Source organism: Plecotus auritus (assembly GCF_963455305.1).
Source record: "Plecotus auritus genome assembly, chromosome: 7".
Taxonomy (NCBI): domain Eukaryota; kingdom Metazoa; phylum Chordata; class Mammalia; order Chiroptera; family Vespertilionidae; genus Plecotus; species Plecotus auritus.
Genome location: NC_137774.1, coordinates 89,647,910 through 89,674,331, shown reverse-complemented (window position 1 = coordinate 89,674,331; position 26,422 = coordinate 89,647,910). Strand labels below are relative to the sequence as shown.

General features: G+C 42.9%; 1 protein-coding gene across 1 annotated transcript in view; it reads right to left on the bottom strand.

Moving 5' to 3' along the window:
- Positions 1-20,911, bottom strand: part of LOC308252953 (general transcription factor II-I repeat domain-containing protein 2) — a 583,288-nt gene extending 562,377 nt beyond the window's left edge. Inside the window, exon 1 of the mRNA XM_080677905.1 lies at positions 20,529-20,911. The gene's annotated coding sequence lies outside the window, so the exon portion shown is untranslated. The remainder of the gene's footprint in view (positions 1-20,528) is intronic.
- Between the last annotated feature and the right edge of the window lie 5,511 nt (positions 20,912-26,422).

Below are 26,422 nucleotides of genomic sequence, written 5' to 3'. Positions count from 1 at the left end.
GGCTCCCTGCTGTCCTGTGGCATCTCGATTGTCATCACCCTGCGTTTGGATTCTCCCCTCAGCTGTGAGGGAATAGAATTGTCATGCCTTCAGATATGTAGCTGGCTATACAACACCTGAGCATAATGACCCTGGGCTGTCCCCCCACCCCACCAGGGAGAGGTGGGGGCTGCAGCTTAGCCAATTCTCTCTGGATCGCTTGCCAGGGTGGTGCTGGACACTAGGAGAGGTAAAGATGAAAGGTTATGACTTCGGTTTATAAGGAGGGTGGTGCAGGACTTGCCTTGATTCACCCAGGTCCTTCTTTAAACATGGTTGGAACATGACCAGAAGGAATCTGCCCCACAGCATCCCACTTTTGCGTGTAACTGTGCCTCAGATAGGTTCCTCCATTAGAGAGCTGTTCCTTTGAGTTAAGCCATGAGAGTCCTGAGCAGAAAATTCACTCTAAAGTGTGGGAGGTGGAGAAGGAGTGATCACTGTTCAGTACTTCATCTTAGCCAGGTTCTTTGCATATAGCTTTGCATATACCCTCTGCATTTTACAGATAAGAACATCTCTGACTTGCTCACAGCCAGACCCATAGAAAATGATAGGGCCAGAAATCCAAGCCAGGTCTGTTGCTGCTGAAATGCACAAACCATACCACCTCCCAGCTATAGAATTCTATGGGATTCCAGTCCTATATGGTGAAAGGCACCTCCTTAAGGATGCTAACTAAAGCCCTCATTTGAAACATGAGGCCTTAGAGAAGGTGAAATGACTTGCCCAAGGTCAAAGACAAGTTCATACTAGATGTGGGATTAAGTATTCTGACCTCAACTACAGATGTCCTGAAGTTACACCAGGATGTCTGTCACTTAGTGTATCTGGAGTGTGGTAGGGTTTAGGGTGGGGCTCCCTACCTATACCCTAATGGGAAGAGCACTGGGCAATGAGTCAGAAATCTCACTCTCCTTTGCCTTAGGTACTTTCTGCTCCTACATCCCAAAGCCCATTACTTCATTCCTCTGACTCGTAACATGGGTACTTTGACTTACTCAATCCTGAAGCAGTAGGATTCTGACTCTCATTTGTATGGAGATGATGATACTTACCCAACAGTCCTGTTGTGGGAATTCAGTGAGATGAGTTTTGGAAAGTGATTTGGAAGCAACAAAGTATTGAGCAAATGCCACTGATTGTTCTTACTTGGTCAGGGCTGTTGAGTTGCTGGAATAGTTTAAGTTTCATTCCTTTCCCAAAGTTGGACTCCAATGGTACAAACAAAAGATTTTTGCAAGAATGAGAGGATAAAGCAAAGGTCATCAAAGTGATCCCTCAGCACCTTTCATCTCTTTAACACTTTTCGTTTCATAAAGCATGTTAATATGCGTTATTAACCTAGAACTGCTGAGCAGAGTTGGTACTTTAAATATGTAAGGGACTTCTTTAATTTAGAGCAGCAGGTGACTTTCAGTGGTTCTTTATACTTCCCAATAGGGAGCAAATAATGGGAATCTAGAATTGATTTTCCAATGAAACAGCTGGAAATGGACGGTGACTGGCCTGGAGAATGTTGAAGGCCAGGGGCTGACTTGATTTGCTTGTGATGCTTGGTGAAGGGAAAGGTTAGCTGATTTTGGGAACTGTCTATCCTGAGTGAATCACAGATGCTTGTCTTGGCCAGGACTGACTTACAGCTTGGTGCTATGTGGCTGGGAGACAGTGATTATTTTAGACCAAGTTTCTCCTTGTATGGACTGGGAGAAGGAAGCAGGCCCTTTATCTGCTTAACATTTCATGTGGGCAGGACGCCTAAGATTTAGGGTGATAATGAGCGGGGAGAACGAGAGTGGCTTTGGGGAAGATAAATTCTTTGGGAACTTGAGGAGAAGTAAAAGATGCTGCTTCAGTGTCCAGAATCCCGCTCTTCTGTAAAGCTTTCCTGCCCACCCAGGTCAGACTGAATTTACCCTTCTCTCAACTGGAAGATCCCAATTCAGTAGCTAACTGAAAGCAATCACAGACTTTTGGTAAATATTCATCATTTAGATTTAGTACAATAGGTTCCAATTGCATGTGGTATAAATTCCAACTCTTCAGCCTACCATTAAAAGCTCTCTACAATGTGACATATATTTGACTTGCTAGTCTTACCTCTTAACATTGACATTCCTGACCTCTCCATTCTCTCCAAATTGGTGTAATCATTGCTTTACAAATGTGTTATTCTCAGTTTGGATCTTTCCTCTGTCCAACAAAATTTAATTCTCATTCCAGCTCTTGTCTCAATCCCTCCTATGGTTCTTTCCCGACCTCCCCAGTGCAAATCAATCTGTTCTTCTTCTCAAAAGCTATGGCCTTAAAGGGCCAATGAAACTTTTTTAGGGTGATAGAAATGTTTTCTATCTTGATTGTGGTGCTGGTTACACAAGTGCATGTAATTGTAAAAATATATCAAATATACTTTATATAAGTGAATTTTATTACATTAATTATATCAGTAAATCTGGGAAAATAGTTACAATAATGATGTCTTCTACTGCTGGACTCCTTGAACACACTTACCTTGTGTTGGGACCTCTTTTTTCTTACACATGCTGCTGGGAAGCCAAGAGACAGAGACATCTGGAGTGTGGATTTGGACAACAAAACTGAGAAATCTTCTGGGAGAAAAAACAGACAGGGTCACTTGTATGGTCCAACACACATATATCGAGCTGTGAAATGGAGAGTTGACAGGTGGTGTAAAAAACAGAAAACAAATTGCAGAGAAAGGCTGTAAGTATTTGACCCAAGGGGAGAATGAGTCTACTTCTGTGAGTGACACTCAGTGGGGTCTGCTGCTCAGAGAGGAAAGTGGTGCCACATGAGAGCAGAGTGGATACTTCTAGAACCTTTCTACTCTGGCTGTCCCAGCAACATTGTCCCACATTCAGCTGACCTGCTCTTCCAGCTGACATGCAGAGGCCTTGAGAACAAGAAATGTATGTTAGCCTCTGAGTCCGGCACATTTATGAAAGCCAGCAAGGCCTCCCTGACACAGGAGAAGCTCACCCAGTTTCCCAAAGCTCTACGATCAAACGTGCGGAATATGTTGTCAGGCATGGAAATTGCCACCAAGAAGATGGTAGTTTCCTCAGGAAGCAGTGAACAGCCTAAAAACAACAACAACAACAACAATAACAACACTCTAACAGAATTCTAAATCTAGTTGAACTTGAGAATTCACCAAGAAATATTATACTGATCAAATGAAAATTTGGTCTTTGAGTGCTTGGTTTAATAAAAACTAGGGAATGTTTTCCATTTGGTTGTTAAAAAAAGGGGGAGGGGAAGGAAAGAAAAAGGAGAGTTAAAGAGTTAATTAAGGATTTTCTATACCCAAGTTTACCAAATCCAGTTGGGTGATACCCTTGGGTGATATCTATTCTTTTCCAGGATTGTCATGACACCCTTAAAATAGGATCAAAACAAAATAGATGCTAATTAACATATGAACTTTTTTTTTTTTACATTCTCAGAGTGTTTCTAATAATTAAGAATTGATTTTTTTAATTAAAGTAATGCATGCACCTAATTTTTAAAAATCAAATAGTACTGAAGGGCTTATAAGAAGCAACAGTGCTCTGCAGGGCTTTATCCTCCCCAGTCTTGCTCTCTGGAGTTGATCACTGTCTATTCTCTTACTCTTCTAGCTATTTCTTCCAGTATTTATCTCCATATTTATGAATAATATGTGTAGCAGGACGATAAATTGATTTTTGCTTTGGCCTCAGGATTGTAGCTATAGCCTGAAAGCTGAAAATAATAGGTGCTAAGAACTTTCACAGTCCAAAGAGAATTGACAAATGACAAGATTAATCTCCTAAGATCTTGTGGCAGAAATAATAAGAATAGATAACACTCATCCCAGGCCCTGTTCTAAATGTCTTATATTCATTTACTCATTTAACTGTTGTAGTAACTCTATGAAATCCTTCTATTTTACAGACGAGGTAACTAAGGATTAGAAGGGTTCAGTAATTCCGGCCAGTGGCAGAAATAGGGTTCTATCTCAGGTCATCTGGCTCCTAATCATTATATGATGCTGCCTCTTGATGGTCTTGCTGCCATCACCCATCCCTTCCATCAGCCTCAATGCAGCAAACACCAGAAACTCTGGAAGGATTTTACCACCAGTGTCTCCCCTCTTCGCCTTCCTTTGCTCATTTTCCATTGCAGTTGTAAGCCAAGAAATGAGGAGAGTATGTGCCCGGTAGAGATTGTTGGTATTTACAAGGAGGAGAGACTGGCTTCTCATTCCCCTGATGGATGTCTCTTTGCAGCAGACTGGCTGATTGCCCTTGGTGTCTATTTCAGCAGGGAGGAAAGGATGAGAGCCAGGTGGGAGTAGGGCCTTGACAGGGATGCTGGATTTCTTGCAGACTGAAGGGGCACAGGGGAAGTTAGTTAAGCTTGAGCCTTCCTGTTGGCACTCTGCTGGAAGGGACAGCAGAAGCAAGAGGCCAGGGTGTGAAGTTGGGTGGGATCAGAAGAGGTAACCCTGGTGGTGGAAAGGCTCTTGGGGGCCCTTCACCAAACCCTTTCAAGATTCTTGCCACATGGTTGACGACAAAGACCAGCCAGTGTTTGCTAGGAATAACAATAGCAGTGTCAGTAAACATGAAGATGTTTACTATTTTACTCTGGTTCCCATTTCCTGACCAAAATGAAGGGGCGTGAAATTGTGAAATTGCCGACACGCCTCCTCCAGGCCCTAAGTTCCTTGGCAGGAGCTCAGCCAGAGATGGAGGAGAAGGAGAGCATTCAACAGGATGTAAGACTGAAGTTTAAAAATAAGAGAAAGTGAGTTTCACATTTCACACCTTTCTTAAAATGATCAGAAAGCTATGAGGTCTGGTTGAGAGGTTAAGTGAAGGGAAAATGAATTCAGTATAGCACAGGTGAAGGTAGAGATCAGAGGAGAGAATAAAATGGTCTCATGTTTACACCCTTATCTCAGACTGAGAGCATGCAGTACTCAGAATATCAGGCGGTTGCTTACCTGAATATGTGTTTTTACTGCTTCTCATTGATTTCAGCTTCATTTTTTTACTGGTTTTTTTTTGTTGTTGTTGTTGTCGTTGGTAAAAGATTAATTAGCTCCTTTTCATGCTTGCTCCTTACACACAAACCTTTCCCTTTCTATCCTACAAATTCAGCTCTATGTTTAGAAAAATCAAGCAGAATATTTGTATTATTGTGGCTGTCTGAATATTGCGCACCAGTGGGCCATACTTTTACAATGGTTACATTTCCTTTCTTGAAAATGTGAAGGAGTAAATACTTACTTATTTTTTACTTACATTGTTTTCAATGTACATCTTCAAATTTTATCATCAGACCTATCCATTTCCTATATATGGTTATTTTATCCACAAATATCCACACATATAAAATTTTATTTCAATTACTTTCCCCCTAGTGTTATCTTTCCTGAATGTTCAATTTACAGTACCTGTTCTCTGAATCTGCTACACAGCTATTATCCTGAAACTTCCCTTGGTCCATTTCCCCTTTTCGATTAGTTTTTCTAGATCCAAGTCTTTCTTTATATTTTTCTTTCTTATGTGGCTGTCCCTCCCTCCCTACCTACCCCCTCCCTTTTTCCTTTTCTCCTTCCCTTCCTCTCTTCCTTCCCTTTTCTGTCTCTTGTCATTGCATATCTGAAAATGTCTTCAGTATAGTTTCATACCTTTTGCTCATATGGATGGGTCTGATGTTTTTATTATTACTTCTTGACCAACAGGGACACTGAGACCAAAGAAGTTAAATAATGTTCACACACATATAAATGACATAGTTCAATGATAAGGCCAGAGCTACAACCAAATTCTCTCAAGTCTGAATCTCATGCTTTTTCTCTGACAACAGTAGAATTCTAGATCTAAGTGAAACCAAAGTAGTGATGCTAACCAATTTTTATAAATTTGTACAAAAATTCAATGGGACCAATTTCAGAGGGAAGGCAAGGTGGGTGTCTGGGGAGAGATTAACCAAAAAACGTATATGCATATATGCATAACCCATGGACACAGATAATAGTGTAGTGAAGGCCTGGGGAGGGGGAAGGTCTGAGGGAAGGATCAATGGAGAAAAAATGTGGACATCTGTAATACTTTCAACAATAAAGTAAAAAAATAAAATTATGAAAAGATAAGTATCACATGATCTCACTCATATGTGGAATCTAATGAACCAAATCGGATGATCAAAAATAGACCCAAAGACATAGAAGCATGAACAGACTGTTGAACCTTGAAGGGAAGGCAGGAGAGAGTGGGTGGGAAGAGATCAACCAATGAACTTGTATGCATATATGCATAACCAGTAGACACAGACAATGGGGTGGTGAGGGCTTTGACGGTGGAGGACGGGAGTGGGCTAGAAGAGGTTAATGGGGGGCGGAAAGGAGGACCTATGTAATACTTTCAACAAAAAAGATTAAAAAAATAAATTCAAGGAGAAGCTATCTTATCCCAAATAAACAGCCAAATGTAAATACATATGGAATGAAATGGTAAAGCAAATTATGGTTGTTGTTGTTTTTTTTTTGGAAAAAATAAACATGTGCTTTGGGAGAGGACTTATGTCACAGAAGCACTGGAAACCTGTGGGACCTTTTAACTCATTTTCAACAGAGACCATCCTCCAAATAAACCTGACCCCTTACATCCCCCCCCCCCCCAATCAGTGATTGCCCATCTAACAGGGCATCTTGGAGCTTCCTTGGTACAGCCGGCTGTAGGTAGCACACTCTTTTCCTGTTGGTTTAAACTGACTCTGGGGGGAGTCCTGCTCAGCAGGCAGGGGAAGTTCCCTGGCCTTGTCACAGTGTATGCTGTCATTCCTAATGGGGAAATAATCAGCTCCTACCTTCCCTGTCTCTCCTGATTAGAATCACTGGTGCCCTCCACATGGGAGGCCAGACTCAGTGTGTTTCTGAGCCAGCCCTGATCAGGGCCAAGATGATCAGCAGTTTCGGCCCTACCTGAAGGAGAGGCGCCTGGAATTATTCTTGCTGTCTGTTGTTTCCTGTCCTTCTGGTGCTACCCGATGCTTGACTTATTCAGAAATAAGTGAGGGTTCTTCCTCTCCGCACTTCAATTTCAGTTAACTATGGGGACTGGAGCTCTGAATTATGCCCTTCCTCGCCTTAGACTGCCTCCTGCTCTCAGGGGGAATGAAACCTCATACCTCTTGCTTCTACATCTTAACTGGATCTCACTGGGAGGGGGGCACTGCCTTTTGTACTTGTAAGATAAACTGTCCAGCCTTCTGGTTTGAATCCCTTTGTGTAGGCTCTGCATGAGCCACCCTGGCGCTCAGGAATCCCTTTGTGCTATGTGTATTGGATAATCCAGCTAGTACTGCCCTTAGACCTGGGCAAGCGGCTTCTGTCTGGATCACACACTTTAGAGAGTAGCATCAGGGCTATCCTCTAGCCAGGTCCTCTTTGTGGGGCAAGAAGACCACCTGGTCATGGGGGGCGGTGTCCACTTGGAACCCATACCCTCACCTCTAGACCATGTGTCAAATACCTGAGATGTAAGGATTCTTTGCTCCAATAGTCATGATCCTGCTTCTAGGGCCTTGGCAGGCCTCTCCCCCACGTGCTGCCAGGGCACTCACAATTCTCATCAAAGGGTAGACACGTAGCCATGGGGTAGCTGTTGTTGTGTGGTGTGGAAGGGGTTTGGACATGTGCGAATATGCAAGGCCTCTTGCAAAGCAGGATATAACCTGAAATGGGGTTGACGGTGAGAGATCCCACAATGTCACACTCAACACAGAACCTAGAGAAGTGCAAAAATTCTACATTCTGACTTGGCCTTTCAGTTTATTCTAAAGGCCAATTTGTCAAGGAAAAAATATGTAATAGAACGTATTTTACTGAGAAGTTTGTTAGCTTACTTACAACTTGTTAATATTTCTCTGTGTGGTTTGCCAGCCTCTATTCATACTCTTACCCTGGACCTCACAGAAGTCAGAGGTGGGTCTGGGCTCAGCCCCTTTCTCATCCAGTCCCAACTTCCTCACTATCACTTGCTTATTTTCTTGCAACGCCATATGTTTCATACTCAGGTTGAGCCAAAGTGTGACATAAATAGCGCTTCAGCATTATAGGAGGTAGAGAGAAGCAAGGAGATAAGTTTGGAGGAATTAGAATATGCTAATAAAAATAACAGGCTTTGGAAACCAGAACACCTGAATCTCAGCTCAGTTTGCAAGTAATTTGACTTCTTCAAGCCCTAATTTCCTTATTGGATACATGAGAGAAATATTTTTTTACCTCAAGGTGGATAAGGATGAAACAAAATGTGAGAGTCCAATGCCTTGCACGTGCCTGGTCCATAATTAACACTCAGTAACAAGCCTTTGCTAATTTTGGAAGGTTTTATTTTCCTTGAATAGGATGGAATAACGCTAACTCGTGGCCTTTTCTGGCACATTGCCTAGAGAAGGCATTAGCCACCAGAACCTGATGTCTGTTCCAAAAGCAATCCTTCCCTGGCCTGTCCAGTCTGTTCTTGGACACCTTCCCTCACTACCCCTATCTCCCAAGTTCAGTCTTCCCACCAGGTTTGGGATCTTGCTTTTTGAGCCACATGGATTGTTCTATCTTGCTTCACCATTGTTTGGTATAATTAACCAAGACTTTGTTTTCATTCCCTTTGCCAAGAGCTTTCCCCATAATAAGTTCTGGAATAAATATTCTAACGTATCCAGATTGACCTTCCTCCGTCCCATGCTCTGAATCTCATGACAGGTCTATGTATGGACACTATCCATGATTCAATTAGGGCTGTGAATAAGGCCGCCATGTCCCATTTCCTCAGGAAACAGAAGGCAGAAGGTAGGGTAATGACCTACGTCCAGAAAATTAGGAGAGAGGCACAAAGTCCTCTGTAATGTCCTGAAGAGGAAGTAGGACATCCATGCCCAGCAAACTGCCACACAAGCTAATCTGTAACTCCTCTAACTCTTCATTGTAATTTGGTTTTCAATAGGTTTTTTTTTTTTGGCAGAGTTGAATTTTTTAAAATTCTAACTTGTGTTAGTTTAACTAAAAAAGAATAAATTTTAGCCTATAAATAGAGCCTATAACCAGGCTCTCAGATGGAACCTGACGGAATATATGTAGAAGATATGTAAAAAGGTGAACATTTGGCAGAGAGAGAATCTGGAACGGCTGGACTACGACCTTCCCACTAGGACATCATTTTATAAACTATGGCCTAACAATGGCACTCCATTGACCCAGCTGCCCAAGGAGAAGCCAGGACCCATACTTGCCTTATCTTTCCTGTGCCTTCCACAATCATTAAATCCTATACTCCTACCTCATTGATATTCCTCAGCTCCAAACACCTCTTTTAATTTCCAGTGCCACTACCTTTTGACAGGCCACCCCCACAGCCTTCTAGTTCTCCTGTTGCCTCCAATTCAGGGAGAAACTTTCATGGCTCCAAGGTGTAAAGTTAGAAGAATGGATCCAAGGCTGGACAGAAGGGCTGTTTTCAGGGATTGGTCAGAACACGGAGGTCAGAGAGTGGCCAGGTATCCCAGGTACTCCCAACACATGGGGCTGGGGGCGGGTGCTGGTGGTAGTGGGAGATGAACTTCAGGTGTGAACAGAAGGAACGAATAGGTTCTAAAATGGCAGAAGTTCTGGGATCATATTGAGAACCAATGACTTATTTTAGGTCAAGGAACAAGTTCTTATTTTCTTTCTCACATCATCAGAGAAACTTTCTCTGATACAAAAGGTGAGCTAGCTGGGCTGTGTGGGCTCAGGAAATGAGTTACAGAGGCAAAAGAAGGGCTCTTGGAGCTTAGGAAAAAGAAAGGCAGAGAGAATGTGCCTGGGGAAGGAGAAGGGTGAAGGCATGGACCTGCTCCAGAGTGAGAGAGGGTGAAGGTATGGACCTGAGAGAGAGAGAGAGAGAGAGAGAGAGAGAGAGAGAGAGAGGACGAGAGAACAAAGAACAGGTTTTGAAACAAAGGTTTGAGTGCAGTTAGTTTATCTGGGCAATAATGGCAGGGAATAGAAGTGAGTCACTAGTTGAGAAGGATGCAAAATGAACTCAAGAATGAGTTACAGAGTTGACCATTACCATGAAAGATGGTGCTTGGCCTCCAGACCTAGAGACAGAAATGCCTTGTACCTGTGTACATCAGCCCGTTACACAGTTCTCAAGTTTCTCAGTTTGAGTTTATCATCTGTTTCCTGCATGACCCTGGCTATTGCAGACTGGATTGGGTGGGGCACTTAGGGAGTGCTGGTCTTCAAGTTTGGGAGTCTAAAATCTAGAGCAGAATGCAATACCATCTGCCAGGACAAAGGCTGCAGGAACTAGAGGAAGTTTGCAGGTTCTGGGACCCAGTGAATTGGATTTTAGAATCAAAATCTGGACCTTTGAAGGCTCCTTATGAAATTTATTTCCAAACTGTTGCTGGGGGGATGGAGAGAGCATTTATGACCTTGCAGGTCAAACATAGCCCTGAATTACTAACCCCTGTACTTCAGGTTGTGCATGGATAAAAGGTGAGGGGCTTCCTGCAGGGGTCTCACACGGTGGCCTTTGACAAGTCACAATCAGGAAGCTAAAGGCACACATTGGTGATGAGGGCCAAGAGCCGCCATTGTACCATGCTCAAAACTGCTCACCAAAGCAGTCTCTGAGAGAACTTGCCATGGCACCTAAGAAGGGTCCAGCCGGTGTTTCCAAGGAGGCCTGGTAGCCTCAGGTTCAATGTGACACCTGGGTAAGGTGTGGGACTGAGCGTTGGCTGCCTTCCAGTTACTCTCTTCCCTTCTCTGCTCTGCTCTGTGCCCCAGAAGCCTGACCTATTTGGACCATAGCAACAGGCTTCCTCTCTACCTAGCTTTTGGTTGAGCTCAGCTCATGGGAGGAGGGATAGAGGACTCAGAGTTTAATCTCCTGACTTCCTTCCTGCAAAGTTTTGGGGCCTGGCTACACCTCCCAGTGAAATGCCACAGCCCAGGCAATCAGTGGGGCCCTGGTAAGCCCTCCCTCCTCTTATCCCTGCAGGTCTAGAGCTGGTAACAGCTTATAACTTTGTTAATGGCTCCTTTTATTATACTTTTCTCCAATTACCCAGTCTGAACTAGCCATCCAGAATTAGTGTCCCTGTGGGTGGACTGTATATTACAGTCAGAATCAGTGTCAGAGGGAAGTTGAGGTGGATCCAGGAGGCAGACAGGAACTCAGAGGAGAGCCAGCCTGCCTGACCAGCTGCGCTTGGCAGGGGAGATGAGGAGGTTGCAACCTGAAGGCATCAGAGGCTCAGTGCCCTCCAGAAATTCAGACTTGGGCTGGGAGCAGTGTACCATGTTCAAACCTCACTTTCTAGAGGGGCAAATGGTCCTAATGCACCACCAGGCTGGGCCCTGTGACTCTGGGCAACCTGCAGGGCAGGGCTGAAGGAGCAGGTACACACAGCCCCTCGTGGTTTCCTTACAACCAGGTGCCTAGGAAGCTGTCACAGAGCACAGGGAAACCACAGCGTGGAAGACAACAGATGAGCATTGGTCAAACATCATCATATGTCAGGTGCTTTATCTGCATTCTCATCTATTCTTCATAACTACCCTGGTAGCTGTTTTTGTCACCCCCATTTTATGGATAAGGACCACAAGGTTAAAAGGTCTGATAAAGTCTCCTGGATCACACAGACAGGAACCTTTGTAGGATTCACACTCGTGCTCTTTCCACTGCATATACCCACTCCTCCCCATACAGGAGGGCCTCACGGCAGGCTGTGAAGATAACCCTGTTGAATGTTGTTCTCAATGCCCCCCACCCCACCATCCGACCAGTCTCCACTAATGTTGATCTGAAGGGTAATTTTCTTGTCAACTCTATAATTAATGGGCCACACACTACAGTGGCCCTCTATTATTCTGCTTCTTGAAGATATATTTCAAAATGAATAGCTGTTTAACCAATCACTTGGCAGACGTATTACCCTTAGGTGTTTCTGTCAGTCAGCATTTCCACACTTGGACACTGAAGTAGGCAGAATCAATTTGGGTATCTGCTCTGGGAAAGGGAAATAAGCCGCAAATTAGAAACTCTTGGAATATCAGAACTTGTCTCCTATTAGCACTGACCGGCGTGGGGATTGCCCTTGCAGGCTCCTTGGCCCTGCGCTCCAGTGCACTGGCATTGTCTGCCACTTTCAATAAAGCAGGAAGAGGCCTTTTGTGGTGGCTTTAAGATAATGTCTGGTGCAGCCTATGTGTCTGTTCCTTTTCAGCATCAGAGCATTTATTTTGTTGTTCCATTCACAAAGGCTCAAGGCAGTAGTTTTACAAGAGAATTTCAACACTTCTGATAGCATGGGAATGAGAGATGTGGAGGGCATGCATTTATGCAAAAATAAAATTCTGATGTATCCAAGGGATGCTTCAGAGGTGCCTTTTATGAAAAGAGCATTTTATCAGGTGCTTACTAATGTTGGGAGTTTTCAAAAGCACTTGGGAGACATGGTAAATTCTTGGAACTAACCACCCTGATTAGCCTGGCCTCTTGCCCTGCCCAACAGTGGATGAAAAGACAGAGATACTTGTAGAAACACGGCTGGTGCCCAGTCCTTGTCCTACCCTGGAGGTTACCTGCAGAGGTCCCAGACCTGCTCATGGCCTCCTGCATCTCTGCCTGAAGGGGTTCTCCAGCTATGAAACTGCTCAGCTCTGGGGCTCAGGGCCAAGTTGGAAGTGCCAGGAGTCAGTGACCCTCTACCTATAAATGACAGAAGTTGGTGAATAAATACTCCAACGTCCTCACTCCTCAGTGGGAAAGTTATGAGGTGAATCCATATGGTTTTCCTAAAGGCTCCCATGGCATTCAGCCTCAATTGCCCACAGCAGAAAGACAGTGATTGACAGCCCCATTTTGCTTATGTGAAAGCAGAGGCTCCAAAAAGATTAATGGCCTTTCTTTCACACTCCATTCACACAGAGTAGATGTGTCTTGCCTCACTCCTCCTGGCCCACTTTTATATCAGTGTTGCTGCCAAAAGCCAGCTTCACTCAGGTGGTCTGACAGCATATTGTCTTATGTGGACCGTGAATCGCTCCTTTTCTGTTTCAGATTTTCTCAGGGGCCATGTGGTGGAACGCTGGTGGGAACCCTCCCAGGATCTAACGTGCACACATTCCCAACTGTTGAGAGATTAGTGCCTTGTCCATGGGAGACAGGAGTGCTTTGGTGTGTAAATATTTCCCTTTCTGCCCCATTGGTGAACATGCTACATGACTAAGAGCATCTCAGAAGGACCAAGGCCCAGATGTACTCTGAAGTGACCAGCTCATGAGCATACCTCCATATCTGCTTTCCCTCCAGTCTTCCACTCTTCCCAGTTCTTTATTTCTGAGCCCCTTTAAAACCAAACCAAACCCTGCCTGGGCACAGTCTCCATTTCATGTTGTGCTTCACAACTAAGGGAGGGAGTATAGGCTACAACAGTCAACACCAGATGATTCCCTAGAAAGCAGATCCCGAGGATAGGATTCAAAAACTGGACAGCTCACTATCAATCAGATGGCAACCTGGGCACCACTGCTGGGTAAGAGGAGTGCTGGTAACCCCTGGCCTGCAGAAGCCCCCCGATGACCAAGATTCTCACTGACAGTGAGAGGAGTTGTGAGTAGAAGGCAAAAGCATTGCTTACCTTAAGCAGGGGAATTTGACAGGTGTGGGGCAATGGTCAGTGTGAAGCTTCTGGAGTTGGCTGGCTTCTGTTAGCACCTTTAGAAGCCTGGAAGAAATGAGAGGCTCAGGTCAGCCATCATGTACTCAGACACACTGTGCACATCAGGAAGCCTCCACGGAAGCATCTCAGGAGCCCTTCCTCCCTCTCAGCTGTGGGACAAACTGCTGGAAATTAGGCTCAGGATTCAATATTAAGAACAGAGTTAAAAAAACGACTGAACGCACAGCTTGACAGGCATCTTATGCCAAAATAAGGGCTTTACGAGGGAAATATTGGGACCCTGAGGCCAGGGATGGGATATTTGTCGGATGGCCTGAGAATCTTGAAAGCCAGATTCCCCTGCCAGATTAGCAAGAAATGTTCTCTCCCTTGACAGAGAAGAGCAATTTCTCCTTGCTGGGAGGTCACCTTGGAAGATGATGTTTGTTCACTCATGATCCATCTCTCCATCCCCTCATTGCTTCCAGAACAATAACTGGTGTCAGACTACAGCAGGGCACACAGCCAACCATGCTCTGGAAGGAAATGGCATACCCAAAGGATTTGGCAAATCGGTGCTGAGAGGCATCATGAGGGAACCTGGAGGTGTTTGAGCAGGTGTGGCAGTGAGGCTGGGTGGGAGATGAGATATACAGCTGGACAGGGGATAATTTATGATAAGGGAACACTTTCCCATAACTGGGGACTGATGTCCTGGCAAGGTCACTTGGAGCCAGTCCTGATACCCTGCTGGGAGGGCTTCTGGAAGTTTCCGCACAATGATGGCTCACAAAAAACAAGATGGAGTTACTAGTATGGTTTTCACAGAGTAATGAGTTAGTGGTCAAAGGTAGAGAGAGGTGGGAATGTTTAAAGATTTAATACATGAAACCAGAAAATTCAGCCCCTTACTAAAAACCCTCTCCTATCTCACTCCCGTCACTAAACAGTAAGAAAGGTGCTGGTGCGGGGAGCACCAAATTCTTGGAGAGGTCTCCTGGTGGCTGGGGCCGGCATTAGGGGATGTTGCCCTGGAGCTGAGCTCCTTTTCATCAATAGGGATAAGAGGAACTGCAAAGGCCAGGTGGTGGCATTTAACTGTCAAGGCAAGGCCAAAATAGTTTGTATAATGGGCAGCAAGGCTGGAAGGGCAACCAGTGTATCCTGGGTCTGCAGGGATTTATGGCAATAGCCATGAAATTCTTGGGGACAAGATATACAGGAAGTTGTCTAAGATATTATTTAATTTGTATAACCACAAAAATGAACATAAAAAATGATAGCTGGTGACCAGAAAGCTGATGCTAGCTACTCTAAGAAGAGTGATGATGTCTCCCTCAATTTCCAGGATAAAGCCAGACACTTCACTGATTTAAGAAGTCCCCTCACAGGAGGACTCTGAGATATCATCACAGACATGTAGAATGCATATGTTCCCCATTCTTCTCCCAAAAGGACCTTTAGTCAGAGTAACCGCACTCTGGATAAGGAAATAGCCAGACCTGTCAAGGGCTGTGAGATATAGAGTCTGACCTGGCACTGGTAATGGGGACCTTAATTGTCAGTATGATCCTTTGCCTAGTATGGCGGTTTATGGAGCCAGGTGTCACTGAGAAGGAGTTGATGATGCAAGTGTGGTGACCCCCATTGCATTCCACCAGGTCATCAACAAAAATTATCTAATTAGGGTATATACCAGTGCGTTGCTATAACTTTATCCAAGGAATAACACCATGTGCAATTGCTATGCTAGATGTGGTATATTTACTGGAACAGGTCAACAGAGCATCTAGCACTTGGTAAGTGGTACTTGATCCGGCAAGAGTATTCTTCAATCCCTATCATGAAGGAAGAACAAAAGCAGGTAAATTTTACATAGGAAACACAGAAATACATCCACGATCTCACTCTATGTTTACTCTCCTCCTCTCTGTAACAACATAGTCCACAGGAACATGGCTCATCTTGACATTTCACACAACATCACAGTGGTCCATAGTATCGAAGACATCATGCGAATTTGATTTGATGAATATAAAATATCAAGTACTTTGGATGTGCTAGTATAATACATGCTGCCAGAAGATGGGAGATATATCTTCTGAAAATTCAGCATTATGCCACATTAGTTAAATATTTATGAATTCAGTGATCTGAAGCATAAAGAGCCTAAGTTATTGAATAATATGACCCCTACCATTAAGAAAAAGGCACTGTGCCTGATGCCTTTTTGTATTTTGGAGGCATCATATACTGCATTTAAGAGCCCTGCTCTGACCCATTTATAGAATAACTTGTAAGTCTCCAACTTTGAGCTGGGCCAAGAGAAAGGGTGAGCTCAGCAGCAGGCCTAGGCTTTGATGAAAGCTATCTTGCTGTTAAGACCATCTGCCCCAGCAGGTTTAACAGGACTGGAGGTGCCCACAAACCCTCATAGGTGAGTCATGGTGCAGACTCCTGGGATTCCAAAGCATTCTGAAGCAAGGCATGCCTTCTGGGGCAGAGAACTGCTTGCTGTTTGAAATTCATCTCCTGGCACGTTGTTGTGCCTCAGTAGAGACTGAACAACCATGTGATATCATGTGACTATGAGAACAAAATTGCCCATCATTAGTTAGGTATTATCCAATATACTTGAGTCATAAGGTTGGGTAGGCACAGCAACAATTTATTGTATGATGGAAATGGTACATTTAGAATTGGATCTGAACAAATCCTGAGGGCACAAATAAGAAACATGAACAGATGGCCCAGACTTTCATGTTAACTATTATTCTTTGACTAATGCCTCCCTTTAAACTATGCTTATGGCTTCATGGATGTTCCATCAGATCAACTGACAGAGGATAAATTTAGACATGGTTCAGGGATGGCTTAACATACCTAATATATTAATATTATATGTAAACATATAATATTATATATTATATAGTTATATATTATTATGTTATGATAATTATATGTTATATTAACATTTGCACATATTAAGTAATATATTAATGTACAAGGTAGGGCAAAAGTAGGTTTACAGTGAGTACACAAAACACATTGATTCTTGTATTATTATTTATTAATTATTGTATTATTTTCCATGTGGACATCTGTAAACCTATTTTTGCCCCACACTGTATAACATGATTATAATATTTAATATGTTCATGCTTATAGAAATGGACTGCTAGAGTTCCACATTGGAGTATCCCTGAGGTACAAAAGCTAAAGCAGATACTTCCAATGGGCAGAGCTTTGAATAGTGCACTCTGTAACTGTACTTGTACTCCTGGCAGAGGTAAATGACTTGTCTGGCTGGTCAGAGACATGGAAGGAGCATAGAAGGAGCAACACTGAAAGGACAGATAAAGGACGTTTAAGGCAGAGGTAAGTGGGTAAACCAATAGGACACGGAGTATACTAATTTTTATCTCATTTTTTGTACTCACCAGAGAGCATCGTCCCCACAGCAGTAACTCAGTGTTCAGATAGATAGGATGACTCAGTGATGGAGGATGTTAACCATTCTTCATCCTAGACTATTTTGGTGCTTGTACAATAGGTACAATGATGGTCATGGGAGTAGGGGTGGAGGTTATGCAATAAGCCCAAGACTGGTGTAGCTACTGCCATTGTCGAATAGTCAACACTCTCACTCCCCTTCAGTCTATTCTCACTCTAGAAGTCAGAGAAATCCTGGGAACAGGATCATTAAGTTCCTCGACACACAATCCTGTGAAATTTACCATTTTGCTCAGGGCAAAAGCCTATATACAATCATTTTCACAGCCCAATGTGATGTGGCATCAATTTTCTCTCTAATCTCATCTCTTGTTCTTCCCCTCATATACTCCCATCATTCTGGCCTCCTCACTCTTCCTCAAGTGACCAGGCATGCTAATGTCTATGACCTTGCTGCTTACTCCTCCTGGAATGCTCTTCCCCTAGATATCTCCCTGGCTCACCCCACATTGCCACCAAGGGATACCATCCATATGTAGCATAGATGCATGACATGTTGGAGATCAGTTGGCCAACTCCATAAGTTTTAAGTTGGGAAACTGAGGAACAGAAAGGTTGAATGACTTTCCTAGTATCTCACATAATAGAAGATTGGCAAAAAGAAATACTATTCATGGACTCCCCATTCCAAGAAATGCTGCTCAGATTAATTTTGTCTAGAGAAAGAATGTTTGGCAAGTTATCATCCAGACAACACTTTTATCCATGTTTGTAGGCATAACATTGGGGGGATCTATTAAAATTATGGTGAGTGGAATGATGGACATGTATTTAATTTCACATTGTGTGGGAAGTGGAGCTGGAAACCTCAGTGTCTCCCCCCTCCCTCATCAACCTCTGCAAACACTGGAGCTCAGCAGTAGTAATCCCCACGTGAAATGACTGGAAAGAAAAGCCCATCCCAGCCTTGTACTATGCAACTGTGTCATATTCAATATTCGCTGGCAGGTGCGGAAAATGACTCATTCCCCCTACTCCTCTAAAAATTTCCCTTTCATGTTTCATAAACAACAGCTTTGCTGTGCCATTGTCTCTCTTAGTTATTTTCATAATTCATAATTATCTCAGTTCTTAAAATGTAGACGTACATTTAAAAGCATGATCCAATCGTGCTTGATTGCTGCCACATTGTGTTCAAAGTAATTACCATTCATTTGGCTTTTGAGGCTGTTGAATGAATTTTCCACATGAGATTCCTTAACTTGTACATATTTTATTGCTATAAAATAGGCATTGGCAAGCTGCCTAAACTGTAGCGAAGGCCTTTAATTCCTATCACTATGTGATAAAACAAATTGAGTGCAAACTGAGAGGCTTAAGATAGAACACTTGAAATGGATCCCACTCATTTTTTTTTTTTTTTTAAACCAAGTTTCCCCAGGTGTGAGACACAGGTAAGATTAAGGTAGCTTAGTTCAGGCTGAGAGCTCAGAATTGTTTTAGCATTTGTATAAAAATGATAATGTTCCTCCATAATGGCAAGCCTCTCTCTTCCCTTGATCTATTATTCCTTGGGGAAAGGATGTTTGGAGAGAGAAAGTTATTAACATTTTTCATGCATCATAAGAGAAATCAAGTAGAGTACTCACAAAACAGAGCCAGGAAATTCTTGGTCAAGGTGGAGACCTGGGCTAGATGTTCTGAGACTAGGGTATTCTACCAAGCTGTGTAGCTTTTGGAAATGCTTCTACTTCTCTGAACCCAGCTTGCTCACTTGTAAAATGAAAGGCAATGATTCCTAATTTAATTTGTCATTTGTTTTGCTGTGGTTATCAATATCTTGGATTTTTCCAAAATCTTTTTTACTGAGGTTTTTCTCTAGGGTTTTAAAAGATCACATCTATCCCGATGTGCCCACATTCCCAAAATGGTGATATGAACGGAAATTAAGTTGTAGGAAGTATTCAAGTGTTGAGTTAGATGATTCAAGATCTTTCCTAATCCAGAAATTTTTTTGATGCCTTGTGGTCAATGGCATCAAATATGTTCTGGCTTCTTCAGTTGGATTTCCCACCACACTCCAAGCCAAATCCTTCTCACCAGTGCTGAGTCTACCAGCAAAACAGCAGCAACAACACATGTGTGTTACACTTATGCATATATTGCCCTTTAAATGCATCCCAACTTTACTCTGCTTTCCAAGAGCTCACTCTTTTAACCAGATTTAGGGCAATTGGCATACATTTTATGGAGTCATTTCCAATGGCCCCTACCCAGAGTGACCAAAGTCTTTACCAAACACTTTTTCATTTAGTTCCACAGTATTCTATATTGTTTTCTAGTGTTCAGTACATATTTCCCTTCTTTTTACAACTCACTGTATTTTCTTTGGGGAAAGAGTTGGTGTCATTTTCTTTTTTTCTTTGATTTTACACATAGTGAGAAGTGCAGATATTATTATTTAATGAATAGTCACTGATTGATAGGTCCAATGTTTATTTATAAACATTTAATTGGCATATTTCTTCACTCCCTCTGGATCTTAGGATGACTAGTCTGGATGTATTTATTGAAAGTATTAATTTCTTAAATTTTTGATACCATTTTCCCCCAAATTTCAATGGCATAGGCACATACTTCTACTAGATTATCCTATCTAATAAAAGAGTAATATGCAAATTGACCGTACCTCCGCTACACCCACCAGCCATGCCCACCAGCCACGCCCACCAGCCAATCAGGAGGGAATATGCAAATAAACCCAACCAAGATGGCTGCAGCCACAGAGAGCAGGAGGGAGGCTTGGGTTTCCCTGGCGATGGAGGAAGCCAAGCTTTCCGCCTGCCCTGGCCGGCCCAGGCCTCCACTCAATGCTACAAAGTTTCAATTATAGAAGATACATAAATCCCAACAGAAATGGCTGCCGCCATGGAGCAAGCAGAAGGCTTGGCTCCGCTCCAGGCTACAAAGTTTCAGTTGTAGAAGATAAATAAACCCCAGATACCAGGGCCTCCACTTGGGTCGCCGGGAGGCATGGCCGGCCTGCAAACCACCACAGGCCCCTTGCCCAGGCTGCCCACGCCCCAAGGGAACCCCCACCCTGATCCGGGACATCCTTCAGGGCAAACCAGCTGGCCCCCACCCATGCACCAGGCCTCTATCCTACCTAATAAAAGAGTAATAAGCAGATTGACCATCACTCCAACACACAAGATGGCTGCCCCCATGTGGTCAAAGATCCTGCCTCCATGTGGACACAAGATGGCCACCACAAGATGGCCAGCAGGGGAGGGCAGTTGGGAGGTGTAGAGGTGTTCTCTCTTTTCCGCCTCCAGCACGGAAAAGGAACAGGTCCGGTTCCTGAGTGGAGGAGCTGGGGATTAAGAAATAAAAGAAAGAAAGAGACCAGATAGAAAGATAGAAACAAAGCTGGGAGCCAGGTGGGACGCCATCCTCTCTGATGGAGAGGCAGCGACCCCGGAGCCCACACAGCACATTTATTTTATACCCCCAAATACCAGGAAGTATCACCAAAACTTAGGATCAAAGGAGCTTATTTGCATTCTTTAGTAGGCCCTAGTATTCCTGGTGCTTGCCTGGATTTACATATCAAAGCCCGCTCCCCAGCACGTGGACAAAGGTAAAAAGTCAGTACTGATAACGCCCCCCACCTTCTTGGGGAGGGCATAAATGAGACGCGGCTCTGCCAGTCGCCTCGGGCTCAGCTGACAACAATTTAAAGAAATGCCCATGTGCCTTCCTAGGCAGCCCTCTACAGGGAGGAACCAGGCCTGCAAGGGAGGGCAGTTGTGGGCGATCAGGCCAGTAGGGGATGGCAGTTAGGAGGGACCAGGCCAGCAAGAGAGGGCAGTTGGGGGCGATCAAGCCTGCTGGGGAGGGCAGTTAGGGGTGGCCAGGCCTGCAGGGGAGGGCAGTTAGGGGTGACCAGGCCTGCAGGGGAAGGCAGTTAGGGGAAAACAGGCTGGCAGGGGAGCAGTTAGGCATCAATCAGGCTTGCAGGGGAGTGGTTAGGGGCAATCAGGAAGGCAAGCAGGCGAGCAGTTGGGAGCCAGCAGTCCTGGATTGTGAGAGGGATGTCCGACTGCCCGTTTAGGCCCGATACCAGTGGGTCCCAGATGGGAGAGGGTGCAGGCTGGGCTGAGGGACACCCCCCCACCCTGTGCACGAATTTCGTGCACCAGGCCTCTAGTCTCTAAAATAAACACATGGCTTTTCTTAGTGTTTCTTATGGATTTTCACTGTTATTAATAAATAAGAAATAGATTTTAAGAAAGAAATCCGAGATAATCTCAAAATTACATTTGCAGAAGACATAAGATTTCCTAGATGTAGGTATTCCTAATATTTATGTAAACATAAAAGGACTATCTCCTCTCTTTTTAGTGAATTGGTTGGGTTTCTCAGTTGCAGTTAGCAGAATCCACTCTGGCAATTTTGAGAGCAAAAAAGGGTTAAATAAAGGGTATAAAATAGCTCACAGAGACATTGGCAGAGTCGAAGCAGGGACAACTGCCAGAACCACAACACAGAGCTGGACTGCTCAGGGAGCTGTTACCATTTGGGTCCCAGGTCCCACATCCTCTGCTACAATGGTAAGGCAGCAATGGTAAGCCAGTGCCATCACTGCTGGCCCTAGATTCATTATTGCCATGATTATGTAGCTGTAGCAGTTGCTGCCTGTTAGGTTGCCGAAGGAGGAACACACGAGGCCAGAATGGTGAGGGATTACAAATTTATTCAATCATCTGAACACCAGGTGGCTGAGCCAGGATGGCTCCAGTGACAGGAGTCAGCGGTTTTTAAAGGACTTTTGGCGGGCTTTTTCTTGGGCAGAGACTTCTTTATGCATACCCGGAGGGGAGATAGTGGAATGTGGTCACCTCAAGTGAAATGTGGTCTCAGCAAAGGAAATGTCCATGGTGAAATAGCCTGAAAAGCCAGTTCCCGGAAGAGGGGTATTGATTCAATTGCTTGGTCAAACCTAACACTGCCGACCCTCAAAGGGCCAGATGTCTCCATTACGATGCTTATCAGAAAAGCGAAGTTCCACGTGTTTAAGTCTGTTATAATGTTCATGTGCTTTTTAGTGTCTTATGTAATCATCCACTTAGTAGAACCTGAATCCCATGAAGAAACCTAGCAGTAAGAGCATCTGGAAAACATAGTTTTAATTTTCCACTTCTCAGAATTTGGGGAGGCTTTCTAGGGGTCAGAGTGGGTACTGAGTAAGCCAATATGAAGTTCTGGCCACACTCAATGATTTTTCTTTTGATATATTTTTTGTGGCAATCAACTTCATTCTAACTATCTTTCTAAACCAAAGATCATTATCCAGGGCAGATTTGCCCAAAGACTGTCTTTCTCTTTCATTCTAAATGTTGTGCCTTATACCCCAAGTAGCAACTCATATTGTCCCCCTACTATGATCATCTCCAGGTACAAGTATCAAAGTCCATGTTGATTCTCCTAGCATTGGTTTGCAGCCTCATCTTGTTAGGATTCTAGCCTTCTTGGTGCTGTTCTCATAGTTTGACATCTTTCTCTTATATGCGGCCTTGGTTATGAGTTTTTCTTGTTACCATTTCATAGGTGCCCTTTTAAAATCAGAGCTTCTCTGAGTCTCCCCTGTGCAATCATACTAATTACATAGATGCCCCTCTCTTTATTACAGGAGTTGAATAGATTATGACCATTCACTTATCCTTTCAGTAAATATGACCCCCTCTGAACTGGATACTAAAGTCCTTTTATGTATTAAGTACTGAAGATACAGTGGTGAATAAGATAGATTGGTTCTTTCCTTATGGGGCTTTCAGCATGGTGGAGGAGACCCGAAATTCCAAGTAAATTAAATCATGACCAAGTCTGACAAGTGGTGTGAAAAGAATGATATGGGAATATAGAGTCACAGGGAATAATTCTCTTAGGGGTGGTATCATTCAGGATGATGGTCTGAAAGGTGAGAAGAAGCCAGTCAAGCAAAAGCTTGGGAAGAGGTTTAGGCCTGACCCCTATAGACTCCTGATCTTAGCAAATCAAAATGTTGAGAAAGCATTTCCTATAGCACTTAAACTTTGTTTCCTTCATGTTGTGGGTTGGACTTGAGTAAATTTCTGTAATAATTTTGAGTTCCTTTACATTTTAAATTAACCTAAGTTATCTTCAGTGGGTCTCTCTACTTCCTTCTGTACATTTTCACTCTAGTATGTATTTCTGATTTGATTGTGTCTTTAAATGTCATTCCCTTCTATTGATGTCTTTCAACCCAGAATTTTATCTCTACAAGCCTATACTACCCATAAGGATATTTACCACTTAGTGTTACAATCTTAAATTTACATTGCAGTGACTCAAGATAATTCTTTTTGTAGCAAAATACCTTGCAGCTGTTGCTTTCTGTAAAAGAACATCTTAACAAACTTACTTCTGCTGGTGTTTATAGGATCATGGAACAACTTTAAGTGCCTGATGTACACCCAGGATTTGTTGACATAACACCACCCCCAAATATAAAGAAAAGAGTATTTTGGATTTGATATTTTATGGTGATATTCATAAACACATGTCTAAGAGTGAGTAATTAAATCAAAGATGTAAAAAATTGTTATTTTCATGGTAAAATAAAGAAATATGGCTAATCTAATTTTAAATATTGTAATTTATTTTTTAACATGAGTCATACTTTTTTTAGACACATTTCTTTGGTAAAAATGTGATCAAATATATTCTATTCGAAAGAAGCAAAAATAGCCCATATTTAATTTCAAAATTATATAATTTAATGATAGCATCTATTTCATATGAATTTATTCTTGTAGATTGTATTTGCTTTACAAATGTCAGTCTTTGCGTTGGTAATCTTTGCTGTTTCATCATTGATAATAAAAATGCTTGTGGCATCAATTTCACTTCCATGCAATGTGGAGGTAGTTGCTCCACTCAAAGTTTCTTCATCTCTCCTTGTCCTGGTCCTTATTAAAATGTATCCCCAACTAGAACGAAGGAGAAAACCTATGAAATCACAAACTCTCTGGCAAGGCAATAGAGGCAATAGCTTGTGATCAAAACACAACTGGCATGGGATGGCAACAGGCAATGACAGGGATAAGCTAGGGGTGAGAAGGGGGATTTTGAACTAATCCAGCAAACAGCTGTAAACTCTGCCACTTTGTCACTGACTATGGGCATCCTGCAGTGACAGAGCAAAATAACATGGAGGAAACTTTCCCTTTATACTTTCCTAGTGTCTTTGTCTCCCAAATATGGGATGGGGCTTCCGGACCTTTTGCAGCTTTTGCAAAAAACCCTATGTGCTGGGATGAGGGCAGTGAGACTATATCTCAAGGCCTGGCCTGGTGCCAGTATTGATAACTCCATCTGGGGGTTGTGTATTGTTCATGATTTATGGCATCTCTAAAATGGGAGTAGTACTTTGGGTAAACAGGTCTTGCAGGACCAGATAAGTGAGCTCATTTTCTCTATTATTCGAGCAAGCGTGTTTACAGAAGCCAAGAATAGCAGAGTTAATTCACAGAACAAAGGACTATTTTAGTGGAAAACTTCAAACAGCAGTTTTTACAACATAGAAGTTATGGGATCAAGATGGAGTGCCTATGCTTCAACACAGAAATAGGAAGAATAGTAATGAATCCCTAATATCCATCATTCAGCTTCAACAATAATCAGTTATGGTCAATCTTCTCTGTTTTTTTTTTTTAAATCTATATTGTTCATTCCCAGATACCTATAAATGTTTCAATGTATATATACTTTTAAATATACATAACCATAATGCCTATGTTGCACCTTATGAAATGAATCATTGTTCTTCAATATTATTAAATATCCATTCAGTTAGTAAATTTCCTCACTTGACTCATAAGTATTTTTTAAAGGGTTGGCTTATTGAATAAGATCTACTCAAGGTCCACACATTGCATTTAATTGATATGTCTTTTAAATGTTTTTAAATCTATAGGTGCCCTCTTTCTCTCTTTACAAATAATTTTCCCTTGCATTTTTTTTTTTTTTTATCAATAAACCAAGTCGTTTATCCTGGAGGTTTCTAGATTCTGTTTTTTTTTGTTGTTGTTGTTGTTGTTGTTGTTTTTTCTGACTGCATCCCCATGGTGCTGTTAAACACGTTCCTCTGGATCTGAAATGTCTTACAAACTGGTAGCTCTTTCTAAGGCATAATGTGGTTCAAGTTGTAGTTTAAGGCAAGAATTCATCAGTGATGGTGGTGTTACCATTTCATATTTATCTCAGAACACAAGGCTTGACTTGGAGGGGTGATTTATGAATATTTGTTGAATGACTGCATGCAGCTCTGACCTCCTATCCCTCTCATGTTCCTGTTTGAACTCATCGGTATTTTATATGCCACGATGTTTTCCACCTTCTCATGATGCCATAGCTGGCTCAGCCAATGCAGTGTTGGCCTTGTACTAGGTTCTACTAACACAAAGGTGAAAGACGTCCCCCAGGGGACTCACCATCTGAAAGTCGGTGGGAGGTGCGAATGCCAATAAACACCACAGGATGCTATAGCAATACAGTGCTAGGTCATTAAATCAGTCTCAGGGAAAATACGAAGTCTTCTCCCAGGACAAATATCAGATTTTAAAGGATAACTAGGAGTTACCAGGGCAGAAAGTGGGGAGAGTATCTAAGGTTAAGTGGCAGAGGGTACAGAAAGAATGATTCATGGGGAAGTTGCAAGTGGTCCCAGGGACATGGACAGCGATGAACAATGAGGTAGGAGAGGCCAGGCCAAGGGTGACCTGGAATCCCAGCTGAAGAATATGGATTTAATTTTTAAGGGGATGAATGAGTTAAGTAGGGGAGTGATAGTTACATTTTACATTCATTTACATTTAGCAAAATTGCTGTGGCAGTGTTTGGATATAGAATTAGAAGAGGGTGAGACCTTTGTTTGGGCCATGGGTAAAAGGCAGGAAATGATGAGAGGCCTGAAGTTCTGGCAGGAAACCCGGAAGTGAACATACATTTCAGGCACATTTTTATTTTATTTTTTTTGGAATCTTTTCTCCTTTTCTTTCTTTAAAATTATCTTTATTTTTGAAAGCATTATAGATGTCTCCCTCTGCCCCTCCTCCCCCCATTGACCCTATTCACTCTGTTCTCTTCCCCTCCCCAGGCCTTCCCAGCACTATTGTCCATGGGCCATGCATATAAATTC